Genomic DNA, 11515 nt, shown 5'->3' on the forward strand with positions numbered 1-11515 from the left:
CGGAAAATCTGTTGGATCATCTGTAGTTTCAGCCCCGAACTGCAAGGCGAGTCTGATTTGATCTACCGAGAACTGCACCACCTGATTGTTCACTGTAGCGTGCATAACCGGAGGATCAACTCTACAGTCATATTCTACCGTTCGCCAAAAGTCTTCAATATTTGGTAGAGAAATGGGGAGAGTAGTAGTGATGGCGTGAAAAATACGTGAGCGAACGAGGAAGGAGATGATCTCGCGATAGTCGTTGATACCACTAGCATCCGGATCCAAAGTGATATACATGCTGTGACCCGGAAAGAACTGTCGGTTGTTGTCACCACCTTCGTCACCACCAGCACCACCAGCCCCTGCCACAACAGCCATATCTGCACAACAAACGGTCTAAGTTAGAACATCGACGTAGCAGATCATAACTTCGCCTGTTACCATGAGCGAAGTTATGATAACATCTAATGAACTTTTAAATAATAAAAGCTTGAGCAGGCGAAGTTAAACATAAGGCGAAGTTGAGTTTAACTTCGCCTAACCCTAACTTCGCCTGAGAACAAACCAGAACACCTGATTAAAGTAATCTTGAACAGGCGAAGTTATACCTAAGGCGAAGTTGAGGACAACTTCGCCTAAACCCTAACTTCGCCTGTAACTGAAATGGCGTATTACTGTGATCCGATCAAGGTTTTGTTTGAAGTATTTGAGCAACAAAACATGAAAAGATAGTTCCATTGAGATCTAGAAGACTAAATGGGTTACAAACACAGTAGAAACAGATAGTTTAACGGGTGTTTAAAGGGTTGCACAAATTATGTCCAAATCGGACCACAAAGGCTTCTGATTAACACCATTAATATGAATTACAGGTTTAACCGATCCTACACACCTTTATCTCGGACAAGAAACAGATAATAATGAGGTTCGATTCAATGTTTAAGTTCGCCGAGGGTAGAAGTGTGGGTATAAGTTCGCCGTGTTTCTGATAGTTTTGAAAGTGTTTGACCAAGTTGACCCCTTATATAGGTTTGAAAATACATGGGCGAAGTTAAGGTTAACTTCGCCCCTGTGACAACTTCGCTGGTTAACTTCGCTGTGATGATAACTTCGCCTGATCCAACTTCTTAATAAACAACATCGCCTTAAATTAGATTAAAGAGAAAGGAATCAAAACTAGTAACCAAGTGTTTACTAAAACGTACCAAGGTATAAAACATAAAATACAGTAAAGATGATTAATTAAACGGGATCAAATTTCAGTCTTGACGAGAAACCTGCATGTTTTAGAAAAGATCCGGACAGGAATCATACTAATTAAGTGGCTGTCACATAGATCCATGTTCAGCGATATTATGACATAAAGAAACAGGTTGTAAGCAGGTATAAAACTTAGTATGGTTTTCATCGCTTCTGTGATACGGATTAGGTCAATTAAGCTCAAACTTTAGATGGACATCACATGAGAGATTATGATGCCTCCTATCTATTCTCAAAGCGTATTTGTCTTTCCCCAAGTCACCCTGAGTTGACTTCGACCCGTAGTGTCCGATTAAACAGTAAGCACACATCGATCTTCAGAGTCTTCTTCCCGTTCTCTTTCTTGCCTTTTTATTGATATTTGAAACAACCTAAGCTTCCGAAGGCTTAACAACATATATGTTTTTTTAATAAAGACATGAATACAACTTCAAATTATAGACAACTGCAAGTCCCGAATTTGGATCACTGCAGGTACTTGACACTATCTTCTCGGGAATCAGAACACTTACGGGCTCGTGTATGACTGGGTAATCACTTTTCTACCTATCATTCGGAAAGATGTATATGGAGACACGCACAACTCAGAATGATTCTCCACATTAAATCGAGGAGATTTAGTTTGTATCACTTCTACTTTTACGCACCATAGAAAGCTACCCTAACATACAATGGCTGTTCTAGAGTCTTTTAGGCCTAATAACTTCACCAGTTAGGCACACAGAATTAGTTTTTCTATCACTTTCCATAGTTGGATCAATTTTCTTTTAAACATTGTATTGAAACTTATTACGAAGTTATAGACTTGAAAATTTATATCATCTCCCGAAAAAATTTTAAATTCTATCGCCCCGATCAAGTCAAACTCTTCAGGTAAACGGCTATCCTGAAGATCCAATGGATCAGCTGGACCAACCACATACGAGTATGTGTCCTTCTAACTAAGTATGAACGACTATTTTTCAGCGAAAGAATAAAAACCCATCATAAACCGCCCCGGTCACTTTCAGTCATCTGGTTAATGGCTATCCTCATAATCTACTAGTAGAAGTAAGGACCAAACATATCCGAAGATGTGTCCTTCAAACTGAAGCAACCGACATAATTCTAAGCGATAGTGATGTTTTTTTTTTAAATAAAAACGAAAAACAAGGTTACTCGGAATTGATCATCCCATTCAGCTCGAAAAGATTTTGAAAACGGGATCGGTCAAACGCTTTAGTAAAAAGATCGGCGAAATTATCCAAAGAATCAACCTTTTCAAGCACAATTAATTTCTTCTCAGCACAATCCCGTATAAAATGATGACGAATGTCAATATGTTTAGTTTTGCTGTGTTTGACGGGATTGTTAGTTACTGAGATTGCAGCAGTGTTATCAATTCAAATAGGAGTTTGAGTGAAATTCAGACCGTAATCGCGCAATTGCTGTTGTATCCAAAGAACCTGGGAGCAGCAGTTCGATGCTGCCATGTACTCTGCTTCGCAGGTGGAAATGGCTACTGAGGTCTGCTTTTTGCACTGCCACGACACCAATCTTCCTCCCAGAAACTGACATCCACCGGTTGTTGACTTCCTGTTCTGATTGCAACCTCCATAGTCAGAATCTGTGCAAGCTACCAAATCCAGTTCCCCCCTTTCGTGTACCACAATCCCAACTTAGGCTTGCCTTTGAGATACCGCAATATTCTCTTCACTCCCTTCATGTGAGACTCCTTCAGGCTTGCCTGAAAACGAGCACATAGACAAACTGCAAATATAATATCAGGTCTAGATGCAGTTAGATACATTAAAGAACCTATGATTGCTCGATATTGGGTGGGATTAACGTCTTCATCACTGTCAGAATCAGCACCCAGTTTGTGGTTGACGCAAACTGGAGTATCAAATGGGGTGCTATCGTCCATATTGAAGCGTTTGAGCACATCATGGACATATTTTGTTTGATGAATAAACATTCCATCTTTCTTCTGATCTACTTGCAATCCCAAAAAGAAAGTTAACTCGCCCATGGCGCTCATTTCAAACCTCTTTTCCATGACTGCTTCAAATTCCTGACATATGGCGACTTTTGATGCAGCAAAAATGATGTCGTCCACATAGACTTGAACTAGTAGAAAATCTCCCCCTTTTCTCTTGACAAACAACGTGCTATCGATCTTTCCTCTTTCGAACCCATTCTCAAGCAAGTAATTGGACAAGGTTGCATTCCAGGCACGAGGTGCCTGATGTAGCCCATATAGAGCTTTACTCAGTTTGTACACATGATCAGGATAATCTGGGTCAGGGAATCCCGGTGGTTGTTCAACATACACCACCTCATCGACTTTACCATTAAGAAAGGAACTTTTCACATCTAACTGGAACACTTTCATCTCTTTGTGTGCAGCAAATGCCAAAAATAGTCGATTTGCCTCCAATCTTGCCACAGGAGAAAACACTTCATTGTAGTCGATTCCTTCTTGCTGATTAAACCCTTTTACTACCAGCCTTGCCTTGTTCCGTATGATTATCCCTTTCTCATCTCTCTTACATTTAAAAACCCACTTTGTACTGATAGCAATTACATTATGTGGTTTTTCAACTAATTTCCATACTTCCATCTTCTCAAACTGTGCTAATTCTTCTTGCATGGCTTCGACCCACGAGCTATCCTTTAGAGCCATTTGATAATTCTTCGGTTCAATCTGGCTGATGAAGCAGGTGTACAAGCATTCATTTATGATACCCTTGTCTTTAATGCTTGCGTAAACACATGTGTGTTCATCCAAACTTCTTCTTGTTTGAACACCGTCAGACAGATTACCTATCACGTTCTCCAAAGGGTGATTTTGTGAATTCCAGTAGTCTAAACCGGACGGACTTCCAGATTTTTTTCTAAATTCTAAGAGAGTTCATCAGTGTGTGATTGATGTTGAGAGTGAAATGGATTGTAGAATTCTTCTTCAGTAGAGACATCAGGAGTATCAACGGCACTTGACGAGGAAGGTTGACTTTCGTCGTATCGCGGACGTTGCACAATATTCTCCTCCTCGTCATACAGAATCTGTGAAGCAATTTTCTCATCAATTTCTGCAAAAACCAAGTAAGGCATATTAAAAGATTTGAATAGTTTATCATAGTCGAAAGCTTCAGCGGGTCCCATGCTAGGCCTTGGTGATTTGTAACTCGTAATGTCAGTGTTTGTTGGTGCATAATGTCAGTAGTTCATAGTCTAGTGTCTGTAATCGAGTCTGTAATGTTAATTATGTTTTATATATGTCTTAAGCGAAGTTGTTAACAAGTTCGCCTAGGCGAACTTGTTAGTCAAGCGAAGTTATGGACAATTTCGCCTGAACATGCCAGGCGAAGTTGTCGTGTATAAATAGTCCTAGGTTACGGCTGTTTGAAAAAGAATCGTTTGTTCATGTTAGTTTGTTCGAGTTGTTACGAGAGCTGTAACGTGTGTCTTTAATAGTGATATCGTATCACGTGTTTGAGTTATTATATAACGTGTGTTCGTTTCGTGTGTTCGTGTGATTCGTGTTCTATACTCGTAACGATCTACGCAGGGATTCCGCACCTGAGTAGATCGAGATATCTCGTGCGATCCATCCAGGGAACCTACAATTGGTAACAAAGCATTTGCTCGATTGTGTGGTTCGGGATATTCACGCGGGTGTAGAAATCGTCCCGTTTCGACTATTCGCGGGACGTGTTTTCTGTGTTTTTGAGTCAATCTTACCTCCTACCATCGTATTCAAGCCTTTGCACCGTCAAAAACCTCGTAAAATCCAGATTTCAGATCTGCAAAAACGTCCGTGTTCATCAGGCGAAGTTGCCGTCAGGATACGTAGGGTTTCGGCGAAGATATAAGGTTAAGCGAAGTTATCCACAACTTCGCCTACCTTCTCAAGTTCGCCTAACTCAGCGAAGTTCTCTACAACTCCGCCTACCTCCTAAGTTCGCTTACCTTAAGCGAAGTTAATCATCTGCGAAGTTCTTCAGCGAAGTTAATCAGCGGCGAAGTTAAGGCTTAAGCGAAGTTATCCGTAACTTCGCCTACAGTACTTTTCAGAAAATTTTTTGATTTTTTTCGGGTTTCTTTGTTTTCGAGAAAGATGTCGTCATGTAACATCTCTGAGTTAGTAAAGATGGAAGTAGAAGCAGGGTCAGCTACTAAGGCCCCAAGGTTGCTGAAGGGAACCGATTTCGTTGCATGGAAGGATCGGTTCATACAATATGTCAAATACCAGGATGCGAAGATGTGGGTATGCATCCAGGATGGTTATATTCCACCAGTTATGGAGTATGAAGGTCGTGATCAAATCAAAAAGTATAGCAAAATGGAAGAAAAAGAGAAAAAGATGTATGAGGCCGAGAGCAAGGCTCATGCTGCTATTACTATGGCTCTTCCACAAGAGATCCTTCATACGTTTAGAAAGTATACGTCAGCAAGAGAGCTTTGGGAAGCTCTTGAGAACAGATTTGAAGGGAATGTAGGAATCCGTGCTTCAAAGATAAAATTGCTCAAAACCCAGTTCTCAGTCTTCAAGTATTTGAAGAATGAATCTTTAGATGATATTATCACTCGATATTACCATCTGATGACTGAATTGAGCAACTATTCAATTTCCTACCGAGAAGAAGAAATAGTTGAGAAGCTTCTAGATGCTCTCCCACCAAAATGGGAGATGTACACTGTGCTGATGAGGGAAGACAAAGACTTTCCCACATATGATCTAGAAACGGCAGTCAACAAGCTCAGAACCTTTGAGCTTAACATGGTCAGAAAAGAGACACCTATGGATCAGGTTCAAGATCCAGGTATGTATGGAGCTAAAGTCAACACTAGCTCAGGATCGAAGACTGAATCTGCTGCCTACTACTCGAAGGGAGAGTCGGGTGCAAATTCATCACATGAGGGGCATGTGTCAGTCAACACAAATGGTGATGTTTGCTATGTAGCAGGTGGATCGAGTGGTTCTTAACCCCAGGTAAGCAAGAGTAGTTGCTCTCCAAGTATTCCCAGCAACAACTACTCCAAGATGCCTATTAGTGTCAAGTCTGCTGAAGAGCAGTTTGGTCTCTATGCTTCTTTTATTGCTTCCTATGAGAACTACATTCAGGGGAAGATTGTTGATCCAGCTATGTTGGATGAAGATTATGACCAGATTGATGCTGATGATCTGGAAGAAATGGATCTACAATGGCAGATGGCCATGATCGTGAGAAGAGTGAAGCGGTTTATGAGAAAGACCGGAAGGAAGTTTGTCGGTGGAAGGCCAGGGTTTGACAAGACGAAGGTAAGATGCTACAATTGTCAGCAAAACGGTCACTTTGCAAAGGAATGCAGGAATGAGCGTGTGGAACGAAGTCAGGGCAGGTCTACACAGCAAAGTGGGGGTTCTAAAGATTATAGTGCAATGATTTCCAGAGGAGATGGTGAATACAACTGGAACTTGCATTCTGAAGAAACTTTCGAACAGGCCAATTTGGCGAAGGTTGAAACTGAAGGAAATGAGAAGGTTACCGGAGAAGAAAAAGCTTTTATGGCAGATGTTAAAGACCAGCTCTCCGAGGTATGTTCTAAACCTACTTGTTCTAAATGCGAAAACTTGTCTGAGCAATTAGCTACTATAACTGATCAGTATGTTAGTTTGGATGCTGAGTTTAAAACTTTAAAAGAAGACCATCACTATACTAAAACAAGAGCAAATAGTTATAAAGTAAAGATAAAAGCTTGTGAAAAAGATATTAAAAGTCTAAAAGCAAAACTTGCTGAAAAAATTGAAGTGATTGATCTAAGCTATGAAGTTTTGGAAGAAAAAACCAAACTAATCGCTGATAGAGAAAAACAGATTGCTGATCACCAGGTGAAAGTGGTGGAATTGAATAGAAAACTTGAGCAGTTCAGAAATTCCTCTGCTATTCTTGATCACCTTGTTAGTGATCAAGGTTCCTCTGCTAAGAGAGGAGGAATCGGTTATCATGAGGTTCCACCACCTTATAATCACAATTACACTTTTAACCCTAGTGTTCAGAAATCTGTTGACTTTGAGGTTGCTCAGACAGTACCAGTTAAAGTAACTTGTAAAGAACCAAATGTTAGTGGAGGCGAAACAAGTTCGCCTGTTTCAAGTGTTCAAATTTCTGATCCAAGTCCAGTCTCATCGGATTCGGATAAGTCATCCGAGTCTGGTAAGGAAAAAGAGGAGGTGGTATTACCCAATGGTGGAGAGAAAGATAAGACGAATAAAAAGAGTACTCCACTAAACCCGTACGTCCCACCATATGTGAGACGAACGGGCGGTAATAAAGCCTCGACATCTAAAACACCGGTTGATAAAAAAGTTGAGCATAGGTGTTGTTTTAGGTGTAATCAATTAGGACATCTTGTTGCAGATTGCCCTCTGAAGCAGCGATTCAAAGGTGTGAGGCCTACTAAAACTGAGAATAAGCCTAATAGTAATTATCATACTGCTAAAAATGAAAACCATTCAAAATTCAAAAATGTGACTAATTCAGTTTTTCATAGAAACAAATCTCAGTTTTACACTACTAATAACCAAACCACAAGCTATAATTCTTTCAATTCACAAAGGTTTGGAAGGCCTCACAATCAATCTACAAGGAGGTACCCTAATAGGACTTACAGGAATTATCCAGATACTAACTTTGGAAAGCCAAAGTTTGGGATGTATAGATCCAAGACCAATTGGTCTTGGGTCCCTAGATTCTAATCTTTTGCTTTATCGTGCAGGAACAGTTGAACAGGGCTGCCAATAATCTTTGGGTTGTGGATAGCGGCTGTTCCCGGCACATGACGGGTAACAAAAACTTGTTACACGATTTGAAACCTGTTCAAGGAGGGAGAGTGAGCTTTGCAGGTGAAAGTGGAGGAAAGATTACAGGAATGGGAACGGTGTCTAACGGGAAGATGACATTAGAAAAAGTAAACTTTGTCGAAGAATTGAAGCACAATCTGCTGAGTGTGTCGCAGATTTGTGATAAGGAGTACACCGTACACTTCACAAAGAATGAAGCAATTGTGTTACATCCTGGTTTTCAGATACCAGAGGAGTGGATTGTGATGAAGGCTCCACGTGAGAGGAATACGTACATTATGGATATGAGGTCGACTGAAATGGCCACGGAAGAATCATGCCTTATGACAAAAGCGAGCGAATCGGAGTCCGAATTGTGGCATAGGAGAATGGGGCACATTCATCTTCGGAAGATGAACCACATTGTCAAGAATGGACTTGTGCTGGGCGTTCCCTTGAAAAGTTTCAATTTTGAAGACAAATGTCTACCGTGCAAGAAGGGAAAGCAGCACAAGAAATCCCATCACACCAAGAAGGTCAATTCAATTGCCTGTACCCTAGAATTGCTTCACATGGATCTCTTCGGTCCCGTGAATGCAAAAAGTCTAGGAGGTACTTCATACTGCTTGGTGATCACTGATGACTACTCACGATATTCGTGGGTATATTTCCTGAAATCAAAAGATGAAACGGCTCAGATGGTGAAGAATTTGATTACCAAAGTTGAGAACGTTATGGATAAAAGGGTTAAGTTCATCAGGAGTGACAATGGAACGGAGTTCAAGAATTTTGAGATGGAGATCTTCTGCCTTCAGAAAGGGATCGAACACCAATACAGCGCTCCGTATACACCGCAACAGAATGGAGTGGCTGAAAGGAAGAATAGAACATTAATTGAAGGAGCCAGAACTATGCTGGCTGATTCAAAGCTTCCTGTGGTGTTCTGGGCTGAAGCTGTTGCTACAGCCTGCTATATCCTCAATAGAGTCTTGACGGTTAAACGACTTAATAAAACGTGTTATGAGCTTATGCATGGGAGGAAGCCCAACTTGAGTGGTCTTGAACCATTCGGGTCCCCTTGTTCGATTTTAAAGACAAATTCTAAATTTGGTGAAGTAGCCGATGAAGGAATCTTAGTCGGTTATGTTGTTGGGACACCCAACAGACGTGTCTTTAATACATCGACCAGCAAGGTTGAGGTGGTGTGTAACACCGATATCACAAGTTACCAACCGCCAAAACCAAGCAACGGACCTGCTGAGTTTTTCGACTATGTTAAACTTTTTAAGTCTTTTAACATACCGTATTTGGATATTGCTGAAGAAGAAGAGAGAGTTGCTACGAAGATGATCCTTGATGAGGAAGAAAATCTATTGCAAAGACAGCTGATCGATAAATGTCAACCTTCCTCATCAAATGCTATCGATACCCCTGCTGCCTCGACTGAAGAAGAATTTTTCAATCCGTTTCACTCTCAGCAAGAAACAATCATTGACGAGCTCTCTTCTAACTTGGAAGACAATCTGCATGTCGGTTCTGTTCCGACCACGAGAATTCATAAAGATCACCATTTGGAGAATGTGATTGGTGATGTGTCCTCCGGTGTACAAACAAGACGTAGCTTGAATGAGCACACCTGTGTTTACACAAGCATTAAGGAGACAGGCATAATCAACGAATGCTTGTACACCTGCTTTATCAGCCAGATTGAACCGAAGAATTATCAAATGGCTCTCAAGGACAGCTCGTGGGTCGAAGCCATGCAAGAAGAGTTGGCTCAGTTCAAGAAAATGGAAGTTTGGACTTTGGTTGAAAAACCAAAGAATGTGCATGCGATAGGCACAAAATGGGTGTTTAAGTGCAAGAGAGATGAGAAAGGGATTATTATAAGAAACAAGGCGAGGCTAGTCGTTAAAGGTTTTAATCAACAAGAGGGGATTGATTATAATGAAGTGTTCACTCCTGTGGCAAGATTGGAAGCCATTAGATTGTTTTTGGCATTTGCTGCTTATAAAAAGATGAAGGTTTTTCAGTTGGACGTAAAGAGTGCATTCCTAAATGGGAAAGTTGATGAGGTTGTGTATGTTGAGCAACCTCCGGGTTTTCCTGACCCAGACTTTCCAGACCATGTGTACAAATTAAGCAAGGCGTTGTATGGACTACATCAGGCACCTCGTGCCTGGTACTCAACTTTATCAGATTACTTGCTTGAAAATGGATTTGAAAGAGGTCAGATTGATAGCACACTGTTTGTGAAGAGACAAGGAAGCGACTTCCTGCTAGTGCAAGTCTACGTGGATGACATTATTTTTGCTGCATGAAAAGTCTCCATGTGTCAAGATTTTGAGGCCGTCATGAAGAAAAGGTTTGAAATGAGTGCTATGGGTGAACTAACTTTCTTTTTAGGATTGCAGGTTGATCAGAAGAAGGAAGGGATGTTCATTCATCAGACCAAGTATGTCCATGATGTGCTCAAACGCTTCAAGATGGAGGACAGCACTCCATTCGACACTCCAATCTGCGTCAACCATAAATTGGGTGCTGATTCTGACAATGACGCAGATGTGGACCCAACTCAGTATCGGGCTATTATAGGTTCTTTAATGTACTTAACTGCTTCTAGGCCTGATATTATGTTTGCAGTTTGTCTTTGTGCTCGTTTTCAGGCAAACCCAAAGGAATCTCACATGAAGGGTGTGAAGAGGATCTTGCGGTATCTCAAAGGCAAACCGAAGCTGGGGTTAAGGAGGAGACTTGGAGTTGGTCGCTTACACAGATTCTGATTATGGAGGGTGCAATCAGAGTCGGAAGTCAACAACTGGTGGATGTCAGTTTCTTGGTGGCAGATTGGTGTCGTGGCAATGTAAGAAGCAGACTTCAGTCGCAATTTCAACCTGTGAAGCAGAATACATGGCAGCATCCAACTGCTGCTCCCAGGTTCTTTGGATTCAACAACAGTTGCGCGACTATGGTCTGAATTTCTTACTTACTCCTATTTGCATTGATAACACAGCTGCTATCTCAGTAACTAACAATCCCGTGAAGCACAGTAAAACTAAACATATTGACATACGTCATCATTTTATACGGGATTGTGCTGAGAAGAAACTGATTGTGCTTGAAAAGGTGGATACGCTTGATAATTTCGCTGATTTATATACTAAAGCGTTTGACAAAACAAGATTTCAAAACCTTATTGAGCTGAATGGGATGATCAATCCCGAGTAACCATGCTTTTTATGTTCGTTTAAAAAAAAAAAAAAAAAAAATGTCACTATCGCTTAGAATTATGTCGGTTGCCTCAGTTTGAAGGACATGTCTTAGGATATGTTTGGTCCTTATTTCTACTTGTAGAATATGCGGATAGCCATTAACCAGATGACTGAAAGTGACCGGGGCGGTTTATGATGTGTTTTCATTCTTTCGCTTAAAATTAGTCGATCATACTTAGTTAGAAGGACACAT

Source organism: Bidens hawaiensis, unplaced genomic scaffold, assembly GCF_021521415.1.
Source record: "Bidens hawaiensis isolate Kalapana, Puna unplaced genomic scaffold, B.hawaiensis_p1.1 tig00001842_1, whole genome shotgun sequence".
NCBI classification, from domain to species: Eukaryota; Viridiplantae; Streptophyta; class Magnoliopsida; order Asterales; family Asteraceae; genus Bidens; species Bidens hawaiensis.